The sequence below is a fragment of the Canis lupus genome, chromosome 33, assembly GCF_048164855.1.
Source record: "Canis lupus baileyi chromosome 33, mCanLup2.hap1, whole genome shotgun sequence".
NCBI classification, from domain to species: Eukaryota; Metazoa; Chordata; class Mammalia; order Carnivora; family Canidae; genus Canis; species Canis lupus.
In genome coordinates this window covers 23,001,999-23,024,497 of record NC_132870.1, presented here as the reverse complement: position 1 = coordinate 23,024,497, position 22,499 = coordinate 23,001,999, and the positions used below count along the sequence as shown (strand labels likewise).

Genomic DNA, 22,499 nt, shown 5'->3' with positions numbered 1-22,499 from the left:
TTAGAAATCTTTTTTTTTTTTTTAGGATTTTATTTATTTATTCACAATAGACACAGAGAGAGAGAGAGGCAGAGACACAGACAGAGGAGAAGCAGGCTCCATGCAGGAAGCCTGATGTAGGACTTGATCCCAGGACTTCAGGATCACGCCCTGGGCCAAAGGCAGGCGCCAAACCGCTGAGCCACCCAGGGATCCCCAAGTTTAGAAATCTTATATGTATACATATATGCTTCTATATACAGAAGAAAAAAAATGTGAAAATATATGTACCAAATTGTTAACAGTGCTTAAATCCGAGAGTAAGTTTTAGGAGTTGGGTGACTATTGATTTTACTTTAGACTCTGGCAGACACATTCTTGAAGTTTATCTAGAAGTGTTCATTATTTATTTAATTCTAAAAATTAAAAGATAAACTTACGAGCATTTAGAAAATTGATCCTGGAGTGGTTTTAATACTTAAAATAATTACTGGATAATTTGTTTTACTTTACTACTCCTGATACTATAAATGGGTATGAACATTTTATAAAACAATGAGGCATTATAGTTATTAAGAAAATTGGTTACAGACTTTGACTCCTTCCAAAGAAATAATTCAACTGAGAAAGGAAACTATATTACACGAAGTTGCTCATTGCAATTTTAGTTACAATGGGAGAAAAAAAATACTAGAAACACTGTAAGTGTCCAACAGAAGAATAATGCAAATCATAACTGTCCACCTGAAAAGATAGTGATTGCACTGTAAGCCCATTCTGTAAGAAGGCAGGGTAGAAGTAAGTAAGGAAGTGACTAAATAGCTTATTACATTTTTGGAATATTAAGGAATTCCTAATGGAATAATAACTGGAAATACAGGGGGCATATGGGAATGTTATGATGAAATGTTAAGTGAAAATGCAGAATGGAAAATTATAAGGGAACCATGATTACAACTATGCAACCAAAATGTATTCTGATACATAAAGATGAAGAAAATATGCAAAATAAAAATGCATATTTTAGTTGGGCTATTTTAGTTTGGAGCTATTTTGTTTTACTTTATAAGTATATTTTAATGTAGATTCATTTTTAATATAAAATCAGTCTGGCATGAACTTTGTCATGGTGGTTTATAAAAGATAGCATTCCCATGTCATTTTTTTATAATTGAAACCATAAAGAAAGGGCATTTTTTTCTTTTATCATGTACAGTTGGAGTGACATAATTGTTGGTGACCCTCACTTTCAGGATTTCCTTTTTGTAGCCAAGTTGAGAGGAAATGCCTCAAATCAAAAAGGGGAAGGAGGAAGGGACACAAGGCACTGCATTGTGTGTGATTTGTGTGTGTGTGTGTGTGTGTGTGTATGTGGTGTGTTCCAGTGATTTAAAACATTGCCTCAACTTGGATTATTTCTATCCTTAGACCAATGCATAAACATTTTTTGGAAAAAAAGCTAAAATGTTTAGACAGCTGCTTCCTTTATTTTTTTTTAATATACAGATAATATTTTTACTACCTCCCAGACATTATCATGCCTTTGTAACTAGCATGATTTCAACTCCTGTAAACCCCTTAACTTTATTTCTGAATTTGGGAGCACTATTTTGATATCAATCTCCTCCTCCTCCATCTTCCTTTTAAAAAATTATTGTTATCTATGAATTTGTTTGACCTTGGGGTACCTGCAAATTGAAATGACATGAGTAATTAATTCCATGTTTTGTATGCCGTATTGCTATTAATTTCATATTTAGTTTTCTGTATTGACAGCCTTGCAATATTCTTTGGGGGGGTGTAGCCATTATTTTACCTCAGTGAAATAAATAGCTCTTATGTATGAACTAAGGTATGTAAAAACATAGAAGATTAATGTCTTTTACCTGTGACTCTGCAACACCAAATAGTCCACTTACTTTAGTTTTTTTCAGCCTAACACCTGGCTGTTTTAGTGATTTATTAATTTAACTGATTAATGTGGTAGGAGAGGTTGGTTCTATTGCTCATTTAGATACAGCCTTAATCTTCTATCACCTCTTTTGCATTGTTGGCCATGTGACCCTTTGGCCTTCAATGTGCTTTGCTTTCCCTGAATTCCTTAGGCTCCTATTTTTATATCAGATGCTACTTTGGTTGCTGGCATGATTTTAACCTGGCAGGGCAAAGGACTTTCTTGAAGGTGACCTCAACCTGTCTGACTTGAGCAGTCTGAGGAAGGAGGGGAAAAAACACTATAAGGCAGCAGGAACTGGGTTGTTGGAAACTGTTGTGTTCATTTGGATTTTCTGAGATTGCATAAAGCTTAAGTTACCAACCATTGATTAACAAAATAACTTTAAAGTTTCTCTTTGGACAAATTTACTGAAAAGACATTTAGGAATTTTGTCCACATTCATTAATAAAGAGAGGCTAGTTAATAGACGACTAGCTACTATTATGTTTCCTTTTTTTATGTCACATGATCCATAGATCCTGAAAGGCAAAAAAATAATAATAATTCTGTGTATGTCTTATTGGAATGGTGCACAGCTTTCCTGCCCTGTATGTAGAATGATGTGGGTTCTTTAAACAGAAGCTTGTGCACTTGAATAGAAGGCTGCGGAGGGCATCTGAGCTTCATACTCCCAATACTGAAAACTAGACTGTGTATCTAAGAAAATTAATTTGCCGCTGTTTTGATCAGAACCTTGTGTTTCTATGCAGAATATTTTCAAAACAAGATCTCTGTCATGAAGAAAAGGTTAATGTCAGTTCTTTCCAAAGATTCTTCTATTTCTTTTGGTGGTACAGTGCTAAACATATATATTAAAAGGAATTTAGATAAATGAGTGTGACTTTTCAATTGCATTTCTAATGCTTAAGTATATTTAAATATGTTTGGAAGAATCAAAAGATATACAGCTGATGGCTATTCCAAAACTTTTAAACTTTGTTATAACAAGATAAATTAGCTAAGGTATTTTTGGTAGTAGCTATTTTTTTTTCCCCTGGAATTGCTGGGTTTGAGAAATGAAATACACATTTGAGATCATCTTTTTGTTTAATCTTTAAACATTAAGTGTTTAGTAAACATAGCTTTAAAGTACTTTTTTTGCCTTATTTTAAAACAAAAGATATATTAATATTATACACACACACACACACACACACACACACACTTTTTTCCTCAATGTGTACAACCTAAAATCTCCTGGAAAAAATATATATGCTTTCCACTAGGAAAAAAAAAATTACTAACAACTTTTAAAAGCCTACAGATTCAAGTTTGAGCTGTCAAAAACTGATCCTGGGCTGCTGCAGCTAATACATTCTCCTTAGGCCGAACCCAGTCACAGGTGACAGTGGATCCACTAACTCAAACCTTGTCAAAGGACCAAGTTCTTCCAACTTCTCTCTAGATGGCCTGTCATCACCAGCCAGGGCTGCTGATGCTGAATCTCTGATACTTTTTTTTTTTTTTTTTATAGCTTTAGTGTAACCAATCAGTATGGGAATAATGGTTAAAATGAACCTTTGTCAAAATTCTGACATATAGAGCAGCCTGTAAGAGTATTTAGAGTTCCATTTCAAAATGAGGATAGGGCTCCTGAATGCTAAGAGTTTGATTATAAGAGCTCTTTCCACTGTGTAAGGAGGTTTTTGTTTTTTAATGAGAGGTTTGACTTTCATTAAAATAACTCCATAACTTTCATTCATAATCCATCATGACTTTTCTATCTTCTTGGTAATTTATTAGTATAGTAAATATTATCAGGTGCTTTATGACCTAACTAATTTGTGATCCCCTCCATGATGTATGCAAATGTTTCAAAGGAGTCAGATGTCTCTGTAAAAGCCATGCCAAGATTGTGGTTGACATTTGTGCTCAATTGCTTTAAGATATATTTATGTGCTTTTACTCTAAAGAATAGACACTTTAACCATGCAATTTAGGGTTGGAGTTTATGCTGTTTTGCTTTTTTGTTTTTGTTGTATAATGTATCTGCCAAAACCTTTGTGGAAGGAGTACAAGTTCTTAAGTCTGTGTTCTATGGACTGCTTTTTAATGATTCACACTACCATTGATTAATGGCATGTTTCAAAGCAGCAGCCACTAAGTTCAGGAGTCCCTTTGTTGACTTTGTGGGTCATGCTTGGTAATCTTGGGAGAGGTGTTTCCTCAAGATAGGAATGGCCAACACCCTGTGTGTTAGAAAACTTTGTGGAATGTGTCTGTATGTGTATGCTTATATATGTATGTATATATACATATGCATGTATATATATGTGTTTGAAAGGGAAGGGAAAAGGAAATAGACTTGGTTAATTCTTTGAAATGTATATCATTGTTTTGGAAATTTTAGAACATTGGTTTATGTGATGTGATAGGAACAGGGGTAAATCTTTGTTCATTTACACTTAAGGAAAAGACATACAAAAATAGGAGTCTGTAATGATGTATTGTACACAGGGATCATCACCATTTTGCTCCATTTTCTTACAAACCAGTCATATTAGATTCAAATCTGTATAGGGGAAAACATATAAGTTGTTTATTTTTAATGGAAGTGATGGTTGGGAATTCATAAACTCCCCTAATGCTTGACAGCATTTGACTTCAGAGAAGAATACAGTATACGGATTGTTTAAAAATAATTCTTTATGTCAAAATTAATATTGCATAAATATTGCATTCTATATTTAGCTGAAAACAACCTGCAAATTCTTTATTAGGTGGACAATCGGATTTCACCACAGTTAGGTATGAGTCAGTGCATATGACAGAGGGTTAGAATCCTTTTTTATTGTATTTGGATTTATGTTATAAATGTTTATTTTTTTGGTTAAAGATAACACATTGCTTTATGAAGATAGCAAGTTTAAATCCATTGATGCATAGGTATGACATTTTAATCCACATTTAAAAAAAAATATTTATTTATTTATTTATTTATTTATTTATTTATTTATTTATTTATGATAGACATAGAGAGAGAAGCAGAGACACAGGAGGAGGAAGAAGCAGGCTCCATGCCGGGAGCCTGACGTGGGACTCGATCCTGGGACTCCAGGATCATGCCGTGGACCGAAGGCAGGTGCTAAACCACTGAGCCACTCAGGGATCCCCCTAATCCACATATTTTAAATGATGTTTAGTTACTATTTGTTTAAAAGCAATGGAATAAAAACATTTCTCGCTATCCAGATTCCAATCTGTACAGATGACTAATCATGTAGCAGATCTGAACATAAAGGTTCTAGTGAAAAAATAAAAATTACAATAAAAGTGTATTTGCTCCCTGATTTGAAAGTACAGAATGTTTTCTGTGCCTTTTAGATATGGGGAACTATGACACTCAAAACAATGGTAACCATGGCGAAAGTACCTTACAAAATAAATGAAAAAAAAGAAAGAGAGAGAGAGATGTGGGGAAAGAGTAGGAAGCAGTTGGTGAAGTAACAGGCTGGTGAGTAAATAAATATTTAAACTTCATGCCTGGTTACTTGGGTAATCATGAGATTTGCAGAGTTATGTTGCATATTACATTTTACTTGATACTTTATATATCTTGTCTTGATTTATACTTGATTAAGCCAAATTTAGTACTGTTCAGAAACAAATGTTAAAAACTTCTTGAGTCTTAATTTTTTTATGTGTAAAAAAACAGGAAATAAAATTAGATAATTGATAAAGTTTTCCCAAATTCTTAAATTCTACAATTCTGTGACCCAGGAGTCCAGGAGTGGTATGAGTAAACTTTAAGTTTTGAAGGGACATTAACTCTAAGACTTAGAATCCTTGAGAGTACCCAGAAATCCCATTAGAGATTAATTTTTTGGAAATCCCATTAGGGATTATATCATACCTCCTGTTAACCTCATGTTAAGACTCTGTCTACTAGGTGAGAGTATAAAAACATACAAACAAAACATACACACACACACACACACACACACGCAAATCCTGATCCTAGCAGCTTAAGAAAAGAGGAAGTTTATTAGAAGTGTCTAGGGCAGCATTATTCAAAAGAACTTTCTTTAATGTTGGAAATGTACTCTAAACCTGGGCTGTCCCATGTGGTAGCCAGTAGACATACATGACGTTTGAGTGCTTGAAATATGACTAGTCAAACTGAGGAGCTGGATTTTTTATTTTATTTAGTGTTAATTTAGATATAATTTTTTTCAACATGTAAAGGAATCCTGAGAATAATTAAGCCATCAGCCTTGATAAAATTAAGAAGCCAAGGTGGCCCTAGGGACACAGGACTGCTTTGGGATCTTTAGAGAAGCAGGGGTGGTGGACTCTTCAGAGTTATGGTAACTATTTACCATGACCCAGATATTAGTGGCTCCCAGCCTGTGTTTATAAATCAAAACCACAACTTCCAGGGAGTGACAACCTGATTGTCTAAGCTTGGGCCTGGCGTCGACCCCCAAATCAATCAACTGTGGGTTGGGTTGCAGAATTAGTGTTCATATGGGAGTGCTGATGACAGTTCTCAGGGGAAGAGGAAGTGTTTTCCAGGCAGCAATCTCCAGAATTGTCTACCATATTACTTAAACCTTTTCTCCTTGCAAGCACTGATTTTTCTAAATTTAAAATACTCTGAGTTTGTTAATTCATTTGTATTGCACCTGGCATATTTAGCTTTTCATTGCAAATTAAAATAGTTATGCTATTTGTTGATAAAACCTTAGGAACCTGAGAGACTAATAATTTATAATATTGTGTGGAAGGAAATCATATGTATCACAGCTAAAGGCAACAATATGAGTCATAGGAGTCAGTGGTCTTTTTTTTATAGATGAAGGAACCAAGGCTTAGATGTGTTTCCTCAAGTTACAAAATTAGTTGCCACATTAAGGCCAGATGCTTACTTTCATCTGAACCTATGCTGTGGACCAGTGAAACAGTAAAACCAACTGTTTGAAGAGCATCTTGCTGAAATTTGGGTGTTTCCTGTACATTATTTTTTGGTAAAATGGTAATGTGAAAAAAATTTGTGAGAAAGCAGAGTCAATGCACATTTTGAATTTTTGTAGTTTAATTTTCTTTTAAAAGCACGAAGGAAGTTTTGATTAAAATGAGATGTTTGTGTCATGTGAACTTACAAAATCATCTCTTCTCACTTAATACATTTGAACCAGATATTATTTGTCCCAGGTAAGTTAGGAACAACTAGAAAGAAAAGGTACCCACTTATTATGATTGCTGATTTCTTGGAAGTTAAGAGTTTGAATAGCTGTTTAAAAACCTATGATACATGTGTTGAGGACATCCCTGGGAAGAGATTGTCCTCTCTGTGCTTCAACCAGAGAGTATAAGGGGTTTGAGAGCCTGGCTTTGCTTCCTGCACCTTCTCAGGCTCAGGAACTGAAACTTGCTAAGGTGCTAAGCACCTACATTTGTTGTATTAAATTATGTTAACTGCAGTCAGTGGACATCTCTTGACAGTAGAATTATGTGGGATACAAAATTAACAGATGAATAGAGAGAGAAGAAATGAGATTTAATGGCATAGAATCCAGAGCAAGTGTGTCAGACATCAGCTTTCAAATGGGTTCTAGAAGCTCAGGGGTCAATGCGCTACAGAGAATATGCTACTTACCTTCCCATGTGCACCAGGACATGGGCAATTCAGGGCCTGATATTCCATGTGTTTCTATCAAATCAAAGCAATCATCTAGTAAGACCTCTAGATGCATACCTCAGAGCTTTAAATCCTCTCTTGATCTCTACTGAGGCCAATCCATCACATTTCTCCCATCCTAATCTCCTTTGCCATCTTCTGGATTTCACAGATAGGATAGAAAGGCTGATTTTTGTTATTGTTTTTTCAGCCACCTCCTCGTGCTGGCTTTGCTGCCACCAGCTGGGTGTGAACTGGTCATCCGTGCTTAGACTGTCAAAAACACCCTCACTCAAAATAGGTTTTAGCAGTTAAGTCAGATCTAAATTATATTGGTAGTGGTATTATCTGTGCTCATATAGAATAACTGCAAACCACATTTAAACTATTCTTTAAAATACTGTTATCTGGAGTAGCTCTTCCCAGGAAAAGACATGTGGTGAGGGCTATCAAACTTAAATGTCAATTATTGTAGACATGGAAAGTCCCATGAAAATGTACTCATAGGCTGATATTTGAGAGTGTATTGAATGCAAATTCTTCTCCTGTGGTTATCCTGCTCCTGGTTTGTTATTTGTCATTTGGGAACCTAGTTAACTAGCAAGCCTGCCTTTGTTATATTAAGTCAAGCATTTTCACTAACTTAGAAGAAGATTATTATTTTATGCATAAGAGGAAGAGTAAAGGAAAAGAAATTTAAATACAGACAGCAGTTTGTTTTACTGAGTTGGACACTGTGTGTTTCACCACATTCCGATTATTACATTTGATTCATTTAAAACTCAGCCGGGTATAGCCTAAATAACTTAAGAACTTCAGACAGTCGTGGTAAGTTCTTTCTGACCCAATCTCATTAATAGCCAACATAATTTCATTAAAAAAAGAAAACAAAAACAAAAAACTAAACAAATCAAATAACCTTGGAACCTGCACACATTCAATTTCACTGAGGCCAGGGAAGGGCCAAGCCTTCTTCACTAGATCTCACTCCCCATTGCGTATATGAGGGCATTGCCCCAGCAAGTCCCTTTCTTTTCTGCATCATTGTTTTCCCTACTTACTGGATCATTCCCATTAGCAGAAAAACATGCTATAACTTTTTGGTCCTATATTCAACCATCTCCTGAGCCCACATTCTTACCCAGCTACTAGCAGAACTTCTTGAAAGAGTTGTGTACATTCGCTGTCTTTGGAAGGTTGCCTCCTCCTATTTTCTAGATCCTCCTCAAATGCTTTTCCTCTCTCTCTGCTCTGCTCAGAGCCTGATCTTGTTCTACTCGGTTTCTACTAACATCCGTGTTGTCAAGGCCAGTGATAGGCCCATCTAACTTGACGTGGCAGCAGCCTTATTATACAATTAATCCTATCATCTCGGGCAGCCTGGGTGGCTCAGCTGTTTAGCGCCGCCTTCAGCCCAGGGAGTGATCCTGGAGACCCGGGATCCAGTCCCATGTCAGGCTCCCTGCATGGAGCCTGCTTCTCCCTCTGCCTGTCTCTGCCTCTGCCTCTCTCTCTCTCTCTGTCTCTCTCTGTGTCTATCATGAATAAATAAATGTTTAAAAAAAAAATCCTATCATCTCCCAGGGAGCACTTTTTTTTTTTTTTTTTGCTAGAGTATCAAGGCATCACACTCTCCTGCTTTTCCTCCTACCTTCTAGACTATTCTCTCTTTTTTGCTGGTTCATCCTTTGTTCAACCTCCATTGGGATGTCCCTCTTCTCTTCTCCATCTATATGCACCGGTGGGGTGGGGTCTCTGTTGCACATCATCTATACACCCATGGTTCCTAATTTTTGTCCACCGTTTGACTCTTTTCCCAGAGTCTCTGGTCTCATGTGTCCAAATACCTGCTTGACACCTTTGCTTGCATTCTGAATTAACTTGTTCACAAAGTCTTGCTTCCCTTTGTTCTTTCTGACTGGTAGCACTGGCCTTCTTGGTGTTCCTCAAACATAGAAAACACACTCCCAGATCTAGGCCTCTGTACATACTGTCACCTTTGCCTGCCATGCTTTTCTCCCAGACTTGCACACAGCTCATATCCCCACCTCCATTTGTCTATGCTCATGCACCACCATTGGTGCCACCATTTTCTCTTCTTCATTGTTTCCTGTAATCCTTATTTGACATGGTGTATATTTGTCCTTTTGTTAGTTTTCATTCCAAGGATGTATGATCTGTGAAGCAGTGACTTTTGTCCATTTTATTCACTATCATATTCCTATTTTCTACAGCAGTTCCTGATCCATAGGTGTTCAATTAATATATGTTGAGTGAGAGACTACATGATGAATACTATTACCATGATAATGTTGCATCTACTTCATTTCCAGGAACTGAAAATCTGAAATAGCTTAAATCCATTTCTCCTTTGAGTCTTTGCTTTAGATAATGTTTGTCTTCGGGAGACAGCAGCCCCTTGCTCTTAAGGGGAAATTTCCATCGTGCGCCTTTTCTTCTGCAGCTGTCTCTGAGCAAATTGCTCATCCTAGCTCCTTCTTGGAATGAATCTCCTCCTCTGAACTTCACTTGGCTCTTCCCTCTTCCATCTTGGCTTCTGTTCACGGAGCTTAGTTCTGCTTCCTGACCTCACAGAGCTTGCCCTTTTTATAGTAAAAAGCCTGTGGTGATGTCATGGGCTCAGCTGGTTTCAATCAGGTTTCAGGCTGAGCACAGTTGAAGCTGGTGAATGACTCTGCAAGTTATCTTTTGCTGGGCCAGACTAATTCTGACACAAAACATCACATTATATGCAGCACTAACCATTTAGCAATCATCACACACCAGTCATGGGAAAGGATTTCTTCACCCATTACTAATGGAAATTGTAAATGATTGTGGGTTTTTTGTACAAATTCAGGATTGTCAGGTATCTGATGCTGCTGGTCATCTGCTTATGGCCTCCCTCTGCTTCTGCCCCTCTAGTACCTCCTAACACATGTGTGTTGCCCTGACTTCTGCTTTCTAAATCTCATTCCTCAGACCCTTAATTAAGCTACCCCAAGCTTGTTTCCCACCTTGTTCTTACTCATCACTCTGCTGCTTCTGGATTTTTTTTTTTTTTTTGGCCTTGTCATCTGTAAAATGAAATTGAATTGTGTGTTTTGTGGCCAGACTATCTCCTTTTTAAAAATTGACTTGAATTCTAGGTGCTCATCTTTACTATTAAGCTTGGATCCCTGACAACAATTCCAATTTTCACTTTAGAACATTGAGCAAATTTATCTTGGTGAGAAGGTGATTGGCTTGAGATTGTTTTTTTTTTTTTTTTAAGATTTTGTTTATTTATTCATGAGAGAGAGAGAGAGAGAGAGAGAGAGAGAGAGGCAGAGACATTAGGCATCAATAGAAGCAGGCTCCCCAGGGGGAGCCTGATGTGGGACAAGTTCCTGGGACTCCAGGATCACGCCCTGAGCCGAAAGTAGACGCTCAACCACTGAGCCACCCAGGCATCTGTAGTTTGAGATTCTTCTATTCAAGAAGAGTATCATACTCCTAAGTCTGATGCAAGACCTTTTAGTTGCATTTTTTTTTTTTTTTTTGGTTGGGACAAATGCTTTATTAGGAAACTACTCAGGTTTCTTAAAACAAATCTGTCATATTTAAAAACAGTCTTGCATAGAATATAGTGTGTATGAAAAATAGTATTTGCAGAATTCTTGTACTCAGAGCTGTGGAAGTTTTGATAGCCAGTGGCATGAAGGGGCTAGGTGTCAACAGAGTGTTTGTTTACAGGGATGGTAGGGAATATGTAAAGTGAATGGGTGGGGGAGGGAATGCTTATGGCCAGCGTAATCACATAATTTGTTGTCTAAATCAGGATGCTTTGAAGATGCAAGTACTACAGGCAAAAACTGGGACTGCCTTATATAAACCCTACTGTGACATTGCTAACACATGTCAAATTATGGGTAGCCCTGGGTGACCTGTAAGATCTCAGGACTCAGTGGAGCTGATATTCCTACCTTTATGGCATTCATGATCTACCTTATAACAAATAGAGAGACCCAGGAGGCATGCAGTTCAAGAGCCCCTAGGTTAGCATGGAGAAATCTGTTTCTGAGCAGGTGTTATTTTTAAACCACAGCCGATGGGAACATGGTGGAGGGAATGCATCTAGTTTCTCATTGGGTAGTTAATGGATCTAATTCTGAGAGCTAGCAAGAGACAAAATTTGGAGTAATGGGGTAATAGTGAAAGTTTGACAATTGGTAGGAGACAAATTTATTTATTTAAATGAAATAAAATATGAAAATATGCTGACTATAAGATTATAATTTAAAAAAAATGTATAGGATAAAATAAATTCAGTGTTAAATTTTTCTGAAATATTGAATATTAAAGTCATAGTTAAAAGAACTGTACTTAATTTTTCCATAATGGCTTTTACTTATTATTCATTTTTTATGTTTGTTGCCGTATTAGAATAAAGAAGTGGCTCTCTCTGCATATTAAAAAAAAATGCCCTTTCTCTATATTGGCAGGTTCCACATTGTGACTTAGGAAAAATTCCTGGCTAACTTAGGCTTTAAGAAAAATCAAGATGGATCCTAAGAAGATTAAGAAGAGAACTTAAAAGACTGCAATAAAGTCTCTATCTTAGTATTATAACTAACTGCTTCATTTCTCATGGAAATTTCTGTTTGGAGGGAGCATTCTGTATCCTTGAAGTAGACAGAATTGTGAAACACTCTTAAACCATTGAGCAGCAGAAATTAGAGACCAAGTTTGCAACCAGCCAGTCATTTGCAATAGTAGATACTTAGGTATTTGACAAATATTGTTGGCTTGATTTGTCTGAGGGTTGTCAATAAAAAAAAATTAAGCCAGTGTACATTTACCAATCCATTTTAATTTTTGATGAACATTTTGGCAAGGATGTACATACATCTCTATAGAAAAAAGTCAAGGTTAATTTTTGTTTTTGTTCTAATAAGAATTGTGTGCATGTGTGAATTGGATGTGTACCCTCATTCTGACCTAGGTAGTGGATGAATTTCTGAGGAGACAAGAACCATTAGAAACTCTTGCATAATTAGTTATCTAATTTTTTAAAAAGTGTTAGATTTGTTAGTAAAAAAAAATAACGAAACAAAAAAAAATACAACTGTGCTTCTAGGTATTTACCAAAAGGAGTTGGAAACTTCTGTCCAAGGGCTTCTGGGTGGCTCAGTGGTTGAGCATCTGCTTTGGCTCAGGGTGTGATCCCAGGGTCCTGGGATTGAGTTCCACATCTGGCTCCCCGTGGGGAGCCTGGTTCTTCCTCTGCCTGTGTTTCTGCCTCTCTCATCATATCCAGCCACACAAAGAAGTGAAGCAACCTTAAATGCTGATTGCAAAGTGAAAGGAGCCAACGTGGAAGGTTTATGTCCTATATGATTCTAACTATACGACTTTCTTGACAAGACAAAACTGTAGAGACAGCAAGAACACCAGTGATCCTCAAGAATTCCAGGAGAGTATGGGAGAGCAGGAGGGAAGAACAGATAAAGCACTGAGTGTTTTCAGGGCATGGAGACTACTCTGTGTGATATTGTAGTGGTGAAAATATGACGTTATGTATTTGTCAAAATCCACAGAACTATGCAGTACCAAGTGTGAACCCTAAATTACATGTAGACTTATTTAATAATATATCGATATCGATTCAGTTGTAACAAATATGTCACACTAATGCAGGATGTTAATAACAGGAAAACTGGAGGGGAGTCAGGAGGTAGACGGAAATTCTGTACTTTCTGTTGATTTTTTCTGTAGATCTAAAATTACCTTAAAAACTAAATTCTATTAATATGTTTTTAAAACGAGCAAATCCCATTTTCTAGTCCACAGTGGGTATTTAACTACAATATGAGTGTGAGATGGGGTGAATGAAATAATGAACCAGGTGATAATGGATGTGAAAGTACCATGTAAATTATAAACGACTTCACAAATGTGAAGAAAAAGAAAAACAAAAAATTAAAAAAAAGAATATGATCATGAAAAAACTTCAGTGAAAGATTGAGATGGCATAAGAGGAATTAAAATTTGAATTAAAGGCAAACTAATTTTAAAAGATCAATCTTCAGAAAAAAATAATGAGTACAGTTTCCTTTAGATAAAGGGTGATAGCGATGCTTCTACATTAGGTGAATTAGAGGCCCCCTCATGAATCGAGATGATGCTTCTATCCTTTGGTTGTGTTCTAGGGATTTCAGGTTACAAGTTTCAGAGGGGGCACTTCTCTGGAGGTATTTTTAAATTTTCTTCTGTGTTTCATGTGGTCAAGTTTCCGTAACCATATTATACAAAACCTTGATAAGACATAAATGTGACCTCTTTATATAATCAGCTTCTCTCAAAGAAGGTTGAAAGGGAACTAAAAGAAATAGATAGGTGGATTCTCATTTGCATCATATTTTATAATTTTGGGTCTTTGGTCTATAGAAAGCTTATAACATCTTTTGTTAAGTTCTGCATACATTTTGGAAAGACCTTGGTTTTTTTACTTTTATCTTTGATAATATTAAGTGCAAAAATGTTGAAGGTGGACTGCTATTTTTCCTGTAATGAGCCTCTTGTTTTGTTGGAAAATAATTGTGAAAGGAGCTTTGTAATGATTTCTTATTGATAGAAGTGTATTTTCCCCAGCCTTAGGTCATCTTTGCAGTGGTCTAGAGGCATGTGGGTGGTGAAAGGTGGTACCGTGTTACCAATCACATTTCTGCAGGGTTGGCTGTGAAAGGCGGTATAACTTTCTGTAGGCTATTACAGGGTAGAGTAACATGCTGTAGGAGCAGAGGGCAGACACTGACCCCCAGCCCTGAGGCATCAGAAAAGGTGTCCTGTGGGAAGTGACAGCTGAATGGGACCTGAGAGACAGGTGGCAGTTAGCCAGGTGAGGAGCTGCTAAGAGAGGAAGGGCTGTAGGTGAAGGACTAGGCAGCCCGTGAAGAAGCTTCTGTTAGTCAAGGCAGAGGAGCGTTTGCAGAACAGAAAGTTGTTCTTAGTGGCTGGAATACATACCGTTAAGTGAGAGGTTAATGAAGAAATAATGAGGCTAATGAGGAAGTGAGGTCGGAGGCTAGGCCTGCCAACCATGTTAGGTAATTAACCTTTGGAGCCCAATCAATGAAAACCATTCAGTTTTATTTTTGGACTTTTGAACATCTTATGATTAAGAAATAAAACTATGTCTTAATGACTGGCTTTTTAAAGGCTTTGAATGCTATTATTCACACATCTTATCTGATACTAATTGTCTTATTGCTTGAAATGGCTTGGAATATAATAAATCACCTGTTAGATTTATAATAATCTAAATGAACCTTCACTTTAACTTGATTAAAGTGTTTTATGAAGTGAAACATTAAATAAATTATATAGACTAGACTTGTGGAAAGGCAGGCTTTCTCTAAAGGCTGGAAAAATGCTGAAGATTTTACAAATGTGGAAAATGCTCCAGGTATTCTTTTTATATAATCCACGACTTTCATGCTATAATACAGTAAATGAAAAGATTAAGTTATAGAGACATGTTTATGAACTGGAAGTGTCTCCTTTAGAGAAGTTGGGAAATCAGAAATTAATGTTGGGTAAGCATTCATGCAGAATAAATTTTGTCCTAAATTACTAAATAATTCAACAGATCTTCAGTATCATTAGTTGAAATAAAGTAATTGAAGAGTTTGGAAGTTGTAGCAAAATGATAGCTGGGATTTTTTTAATAATGGGTAATGATTATAAAATAGACTGAAATTTAAATATATTTTTCATCTATAATGTTTTCTTTTAATCTACTCTATGTTATTTAGGGGGTTATTTTATAGTTTCTTTATATAAAGCTTTTTCAGGTGTTTATTTGCTTAAATACATTTTTAAAAACTTAGGTTATGATAGCTTTCTATTGCTTTTTGATTCAGCATGTTTTCCTGTTTCATCTTTTTTTTTTTCTTTTAGTCTGCAGATACTGTCATTCCTCTAGAAGTGGAATTCCTCTAGTAGAAGCCGCCTTAGCCATCTTTCTGAAATAATTCCTCCATTCCATTCCTTCATCCATTCTGACCCTAGAGGTTCAATATATATTGAAGCTTATTTTTAAATAGAAGGGAAATAAAACTACTTACATCTGAGATTCAGGCTTATAAATACGAGTTGTCTTAATAAAATGAGTGGTTTTAATTATTATTATTTTTTAAATTCTTTTTAAAAAATATTTATTTATTCATGAGAGACACAGAGAGAGGCAGAGACACAGGCAGAGGGAGAAGCAGGCTCCATACAGGGAGCCTGCCATGGGACTCTCTCTGGGGACTCCAGGATCATGCCCTGGACTGAAGGCAGGTGCTAAACTGCTGAGCCACCCGGGGATCCCCCAAGTTTTAATTATTATTATTCTCTATTAGAAATAGAATCTAAGAGTGAAGAAATTATGCTCATTAATTCAAGAGTAATAGATATCCTTGTGTGTTGGGAAGTTGAAAACTAACCTTGATTTAGGAAGTAACACATACCAGTTTGTGTTTTCAAAATATTAACTAATATATACCACTCTTAAATTGATAATTATGCCACCAATTGGAGGATCATAATCAAAACTTTTAAAATTCATCCTACTTTGAAGTAGGGATGCTCTTAAGGTCTGATGCTACTTCAAATGATTTAAAATCAATCTGGAAAAAATTATTTTGAAGAAGGTCTGAAGCCATTTTAGTTTCTCCTCTGTTGTCTTTTCACCCCAGCTCCTAGCTCTTCATTCCTACCTAGGAACAGTTTGCTCATTGTCTACCTTGTCAACTAGTGCCCTTGCCCTAAGGGAATGTTTAAAAGTATTTGTGTTACAAGGTGTTTCTCTATAAATAAAGTACATGTTGTGCTGTCAACAGAGTTTGCCATTGAGCAGATTTGATACAGTCTACCCATGGAGAGTACTTTTGTTTAACAAATGCTTACCTAGTCCTTGACTCTGCCAGGTACTATTTCAGGTACTTTACAAATACCAACTTATTTAGTCTTTTTTTTTTTTTCAACTTATTTTGTCTTATGAAGTAGATTGGTATTATTATTAACCAAATTGTGCAGGTGGGGAAACTGAGGCACAGGTTTTTGGACTGTATGTGATTCTTCTTGCGTTGCCTCTAAGTAGAAGTATCAGTACAAAAGAGAAATATGCTAATGGTCTGTAATGTTGGAAACTTCTTTCTTAGGTAAGTTTGTATTGAATAGATAAATGAGTCTTGATATGATTACCTTATTATATTATATAGTACCCTGTACTTCTTGTGCATGATAGGATGAGACAGTCCATCTCTGGAAGGTACCCAACAACTGGGTTTAAATTCTGACTACTGCTTAGTTATAATTCATATTATAATTCATATAAATTCTTTAATGGGTAGATGTCTTGAATATAAAATGGAACTAAATGTTCCATAACGTAGTTATGGTTTTAAATGAGATAATGAATGTAACAGGCCAACTCTACTGAAGGTATTCACTAAATGGTATATAGCATTATTAAATGCTATATAACCAGAATAACAGAACTAGAAGACGTAGAGTGGAGGAGAAAAATCTAAAGCAGAGTTTCAATATTATATTATTGACTAGGGATGGTGAATGAAGTATTCCAAGCAAGTGTCAAATTACTTAACCTAACTTGCAGGTATAGGGAGTGGGGTGTCAGGGAAGTCTTTTTGAAGCAAACTAGGCCTAACTACTAATTTAAAACATGGTATTATTCCCAGTTATTAAGTGAATTAAAATAGTTAAATCATCACATTGTTAAGAGTGACAAAGATAGTTGCAGTATGTTATATTTTAAATTTTGTTTTAAGAAGATGAATTGCATCAAAGTGACATTGACATTTGTTTAGTGAAGGCATTTTTGTTATAGTGTGTGTGTGTGTATGTGTGTGTGTTTAATCCCCCCCATGTTTTTGGATGTATCTTTTATCCTTGTTTGTGACTTAGCTACATTGTATCATTTCATAAGGAGAAGACTTTTCGCCTCTTAATAAACAGCAGGAAGCTGTCCATTTCCGGTGGTGCTGACTCATGCAGTAACAGGAAGAAAAATAGTGTCTGAAGATGAGAGGGGGAGGGATAAGATCCCCTCCCCCCAAAAGGAGACAAATTCAATCCAGAATTAAAAGCAACATGTGTGATAGATAAATAAGGCATAGGTCAGAAGTTTTATCCTTATTTATTGCATTTTTATTTGTGTTTGATTCGTATTCCACTGGCTCACCAATGAGTAAACAATTGCCAATGCTTTCTGCCTTTTAAATTTATGGTTGCTTTGTCCAATTAGAAGGCGAAAAGAGAATATCATATTTATACACAAAACATTAACTTCTGCTTCTAATTGATGTTATATATATATGTATACACACACACACACACACACACGCATAATAGAGACTAGCACTTACCAATTACACTTGGCACCAATAAATTATTATTGGTTGAATGAAAAAAGGATTTGTTGAGTGGACTTAATTATATAATTATCTAGCTAAATGCATAAATTGTTAGTATTTCTAATGAATTTATTGTTGACTAAATGCTACTTTTTACTTAAGGTGGTTTAGAAAACATATGGAGTCCTGTAAAGAGAAACCCAGAGGACTTGAAAGGGTGGGTGGGGGGCACACCCAGTGTGCCCAGTGGAAACCAGTGTCTGTATGACATTAGGACCCTGAGGAGCACATATATGAAGTGGTAGGTATATTTGTCGGTAGCTAAAACTAGTGACCATCCCTAATCCTCACAGAATCACCACTCTCTGCATACCTTTCAGGTACAGAATTTCTTCTGTTTTCTTTGTTTGATATTTATAATGTAATGCATATTAATTACATTTTATAAGTTTGGCTACAAAGTAATGTCTTTTAGAGGGAAGTGTGACTTGACGTAGGTAAAATGAGTAAGTTTTATAGTAGTTTTGATAGGATCACAAGTCTGGCTTGTTTTGGAAGCCAGAAACTTGGCATTCCATGTAATATGGGAGACTAACAAAAAATTATTAAAATGATTTCCACATGTAGATTATGGAACTATTCCTAAATATTCATAGAATCACACTAAATTTAACCTACTTTGGAGTAAAAAATGCCAAAAAGGACTTCTATACCATGATTTACTTGAATGCAAATGATGATACTGGTAATTAAAAATGGATCTTATCCAGTTGCTAAAGCTTATGTAGGGAATCAGGGTCTGGACCAGCCAACCTGTAAATTAATAAGTAAAAACCAATCAATTTAAACAAAGCGAGTATAAAACAAGTTGGATGGGTCCTTTTTGTCAGTATACCAATGTGCCATTTCTAGGAGATATTCCTTAGTATAACTATTTAAATAGACCAATAAGGTCTACTTGAAAACAGTTTTTGGTACCTCATTTCCTGTAGCTTAGCGCATCTGAAATAATTGGTAAGCCATTGTTTTGTTTCTCTAAACATACTTTTAGGAACTTACAGTATTTATACAGTGAGCCTTTCCTTTGTATCTCAGAGTTTGCAGTCAGCTTAGTTTGAACATCCTTATCTGGCACCTGAAGTTAGACATTCCTCTATCCTGTGATGGAATAATAGTCTGAGATACACATTTACAACTAATGAAACGTACTTCTAGAACGTGTGTTCACATGGGCACATATGCACGTTTGAGTGGACTGTGTCTTTCATGGATCTCATCGATACTTCTTTTTATGCAATAGCTATAGCCATTTTATTTTATTTTATTTTTTTAAAGATTTTATTTATTTATTTATTCATGAGAGACAGAGAGAGAGAGAGAGAGAGGCAGAGAGAGAGAAGCAGGCTCCATTGCAGGGAGCCTGACGTAGGACTTGATCTCCAGGAACAAGCCCTGGGCTGAAGGCAGTGAGCACTAAACCACTGAGCCACCGGGGCTGCCCGCTATAGCCATTTTAAAAGTTACTGATGTTAGAAAATAAAATTGCTATAAACTCAGCACCTTCTTTTTCATTTTGTACTCTTGGACATTGCTGCCTTTACGTAATATTCTCAAGAACTTGATCTCCACGTAGCACACTCTGAAGCACATGAAGTGCATTTTCATTACTATCTCATGTTATGTGCCTTTAAGTCCATTTATTAGGTACCCTTCCTAACATTTAGTGAAATCCTCTGCAGCCCATCTATGCCACAGAGATTACCATAGGAAAAATGAAAATTTACGAAATGTTAGCATGTTCCAGGAGAGATGTAGGCCAGCTTATGGAGGCTGGCTACGTAAAAGCCTTCCTTCTGCTAATACTACATTTCTGGAGTACTGCCACATTTGGTCTCTTATCTTACAAATACTTGTGTGTTATCTTCCTTATGATGTTCGTGTTTAAGTGCTTAATTATGACAGCACTTTCTGTGCTTCACAGCTGTAAAACAAAGTGGATAGCACCATGGTACACTTATGTTTCCAACAATCTAACTTAATGAGTGCTTGTTTGTTTTATAATTTCTTTAAAAAATTTTTTTAATGAGTGCCTGTTAATACCAGCAGGTATTCTGGATTATGGGGATGTAGCAGTTAAACACACACACCAATTTCCTCTTTGAGGCTTAGATTCTTTTTTTTTTCTTTTGAGTAGACTATTAATTCAATGGATAGCCCATTGAATGATTATTATTCAACACTTTTTTTGAATAATGATGCTTCTCTGTATGATAGGAGGTGAGAAAATTAAATAGCATTTTATCCCTGCCTTCATGGATGGGAACAAACAACTTAATGTTGTTTACTTGAATTCTATAATATGAGTTAGAGAAAAGTAGATTTCATAGAGACAGTTTGGGCCCATACTGTGCAAAGCCCTGAGTAACAAGCTAAAATGATTGCATTTAATTCACTTGTGAATATGGAGCTGGTAAAGATTTAGAACGAGTGGCATGATTGCAGTTGGGCTTTGGAAGAATATTCTATAATCAGGGTATATAGGAGTTTATGGTCTAAATTGTAAGTAAAACATGGTCTGGTATATGTCTGGAAAGATTTATTATAGCCTGTGGTAAGCAATGGATTGATAAAGGTGGATAGACCAGTTAGGGAGATGTCACCATGTTTTAGGTGGAAGTAAAAATTACCTAAAGCAATATATTGGCCCTGAGAGATATATTTGAGACAAATGATAGAAATACCAACTAAATAGGAGACCTTGGTAACTGACTGCATGCATGAGGTGACAACTGAATGGGTCTTGGGTGACCCCAAATTTTTATTTAGTAGTTAGAGTAGTGGGCATGTAATAAAATACGGATGCCAGGAGTTGGGAGAAGGTTTTAAGAAAACTGGTATACAAGGAGGTGGGCAGGAAGAGAGGAGAGGAATCAGCAGGCTGGGGCAGTCTGCATTTTCAAGACATTCGTATAGGAGGATAAGTGATCACAATGGTATTATCTTGAGAGGGAACAGGATCAGAGGACAGGCTTTACCCTCCCTCCTTCCTTCTCTCTCTCTTTCTCCCTTCCATCCTCCCTCTCTTTCTTTCTTTCTTTCTTTCTTTCTTTCTTTCTTTCTTTCTTTCTTTCTTTCTTTCTTTCTTTCTTTCCTTACATAGAAGGGGCTTGAGAATTTTTGTACAAAGAGTGAAAAAGAGTCAATCCCCAGGGAGAATCTGAAGTTGTAGGATAACTATTCTACATAATTGATAAAAGAATGGTCTAGACTGGGCTTCTTTGCCCAGTCTTTCAAGCAAATGAGTGGAAGATTCCCTTGGCAAAGAGGAGGGATGCTTGGAACTCAGAGAAAAGAGTGAAGGGAGAGGGAATGAGGGAGCAGATGGTGTTTGAATTGGTGAGGACAGGATGAGTTGGTGAGGACAGAACGGAGTCTGTGGAATCTCAGTGAGAGGGGGATCTGCTCAATGGTCTTGGCAAAGCTTTTTAAAGGCAGAATCCAGCATTGATAAAAACTAACAGCAAAAATGAAAAATGCTGACTCATTTGGTAGTAATAGACATAATAAGTGAAGTTGGTGACTGCATTCTATAATTTTTATAGAAGTGGACTGAACAAATAATGTTTATGAACTTTGGGCCGCTGATATTTAATCCAAGTCCCGCGAGCCAACGGAGTTAAAAGAATCAAGTGCCAAGATCAAGTTCATGAACATGACATAGTAATCAAATCATGACAATGTCCTTGGCTTTTTCCCCAAAGCTGCTAAGGAAGATACTTTGGATACAAACAAGTCTCAGATTTGGTTCACAGGTATGTTACTTGCCTGTGGGGCTAATGAGTTAGTCCTAGTGTGTCTCAGCACATTCATGTACATGATATGCTCTATGGGATTTGAGTCTTCCTTAACTTTGTTTAGTTATGGAGGGGAGGTAAAGGTGAAATTGTATCTTAGGTTCACCAGGAGTTAAATGACTACAGTGTTACTTTGTGTTGTGGACTCTGACCTGCCGCTCTTTCTAGTGATTCTGACTTATCCAGGATGCTGTTCTAGATGAAGATAGTTTTATGTGTTCTGGTTGAGTCTAGCCTTGTGGTCGAATCGCACTGGAGCCAGAGAAAGAACCGAGAGATCAGAATTCTCCCCTGCAGTTGCTGAAATTCCACTTTGTCAGTATGGACCAACTGAAGAATGTGATCAGTAGAATGTGACAGACTTTTCCTTCCGTGTCTCAGATTTCTTCCACTGATGATTAACTGTGTGCAGATATTTTTGTAGAAAAGGAGTAATGTCTCTTTCCCATTTGCTTTAGTTGAAAATAATTATGAGAATATATAGATTGTTCTCCATATTGTTTTTAATCCAGGCCATTTAATGTATCTCTGAAAAAGAGGAAAGTATTTATTTAAACTGAGAAAGTTAACAAGAACCTTAAAAATTCCCTTATATAATTCTAGTGTCCCCTACACACTTGTCTGCAGACATGGCACGTTTTCTCACT

At 36.3% G+C, this 22,499-nt stretch overlaps 1 protein-coding gene and 1 long non-coding RNA gene across 5 annotated transcripts in view; both read left to right on the top strand.

Moving 5' to 3' along the window:
• Positions 1-22,499, top strand: part of PPP3CA (protein phosphatase 3 catalytic subunit alpha) — a 309,010-nt gene that overhangs the window by 53,438 nt on the left and 233,073 nt on the right. The window contains exon 1 of one of the 4 annotated variants that reach the window (XM_072810316.1): positions 14,269-14,275. The exons of the other annotated variants lie outside the window; for them this stretch is intronic. The gene's annotated coding sequence lies outside the window, so the exon portion shown is untranslated. Of the gene's footprint in view, positions 1-14,268; positions 14,276-22,499 lie in introns of those variants that run through there. 4 annotated transcript variants of the gene reach the window in all.
• On the top strand, positions 3,907-15,741 carry LOC140623730 (uncharacterized). The gene is made up of 3 exons (XR_012023281.1): positions 3,907-5,429; positions 12,080-12,349; positions 15,537-15,741. It is a non-coding gene; the product is annotated as an uncharacterized lncRNA (long non-coding RNA).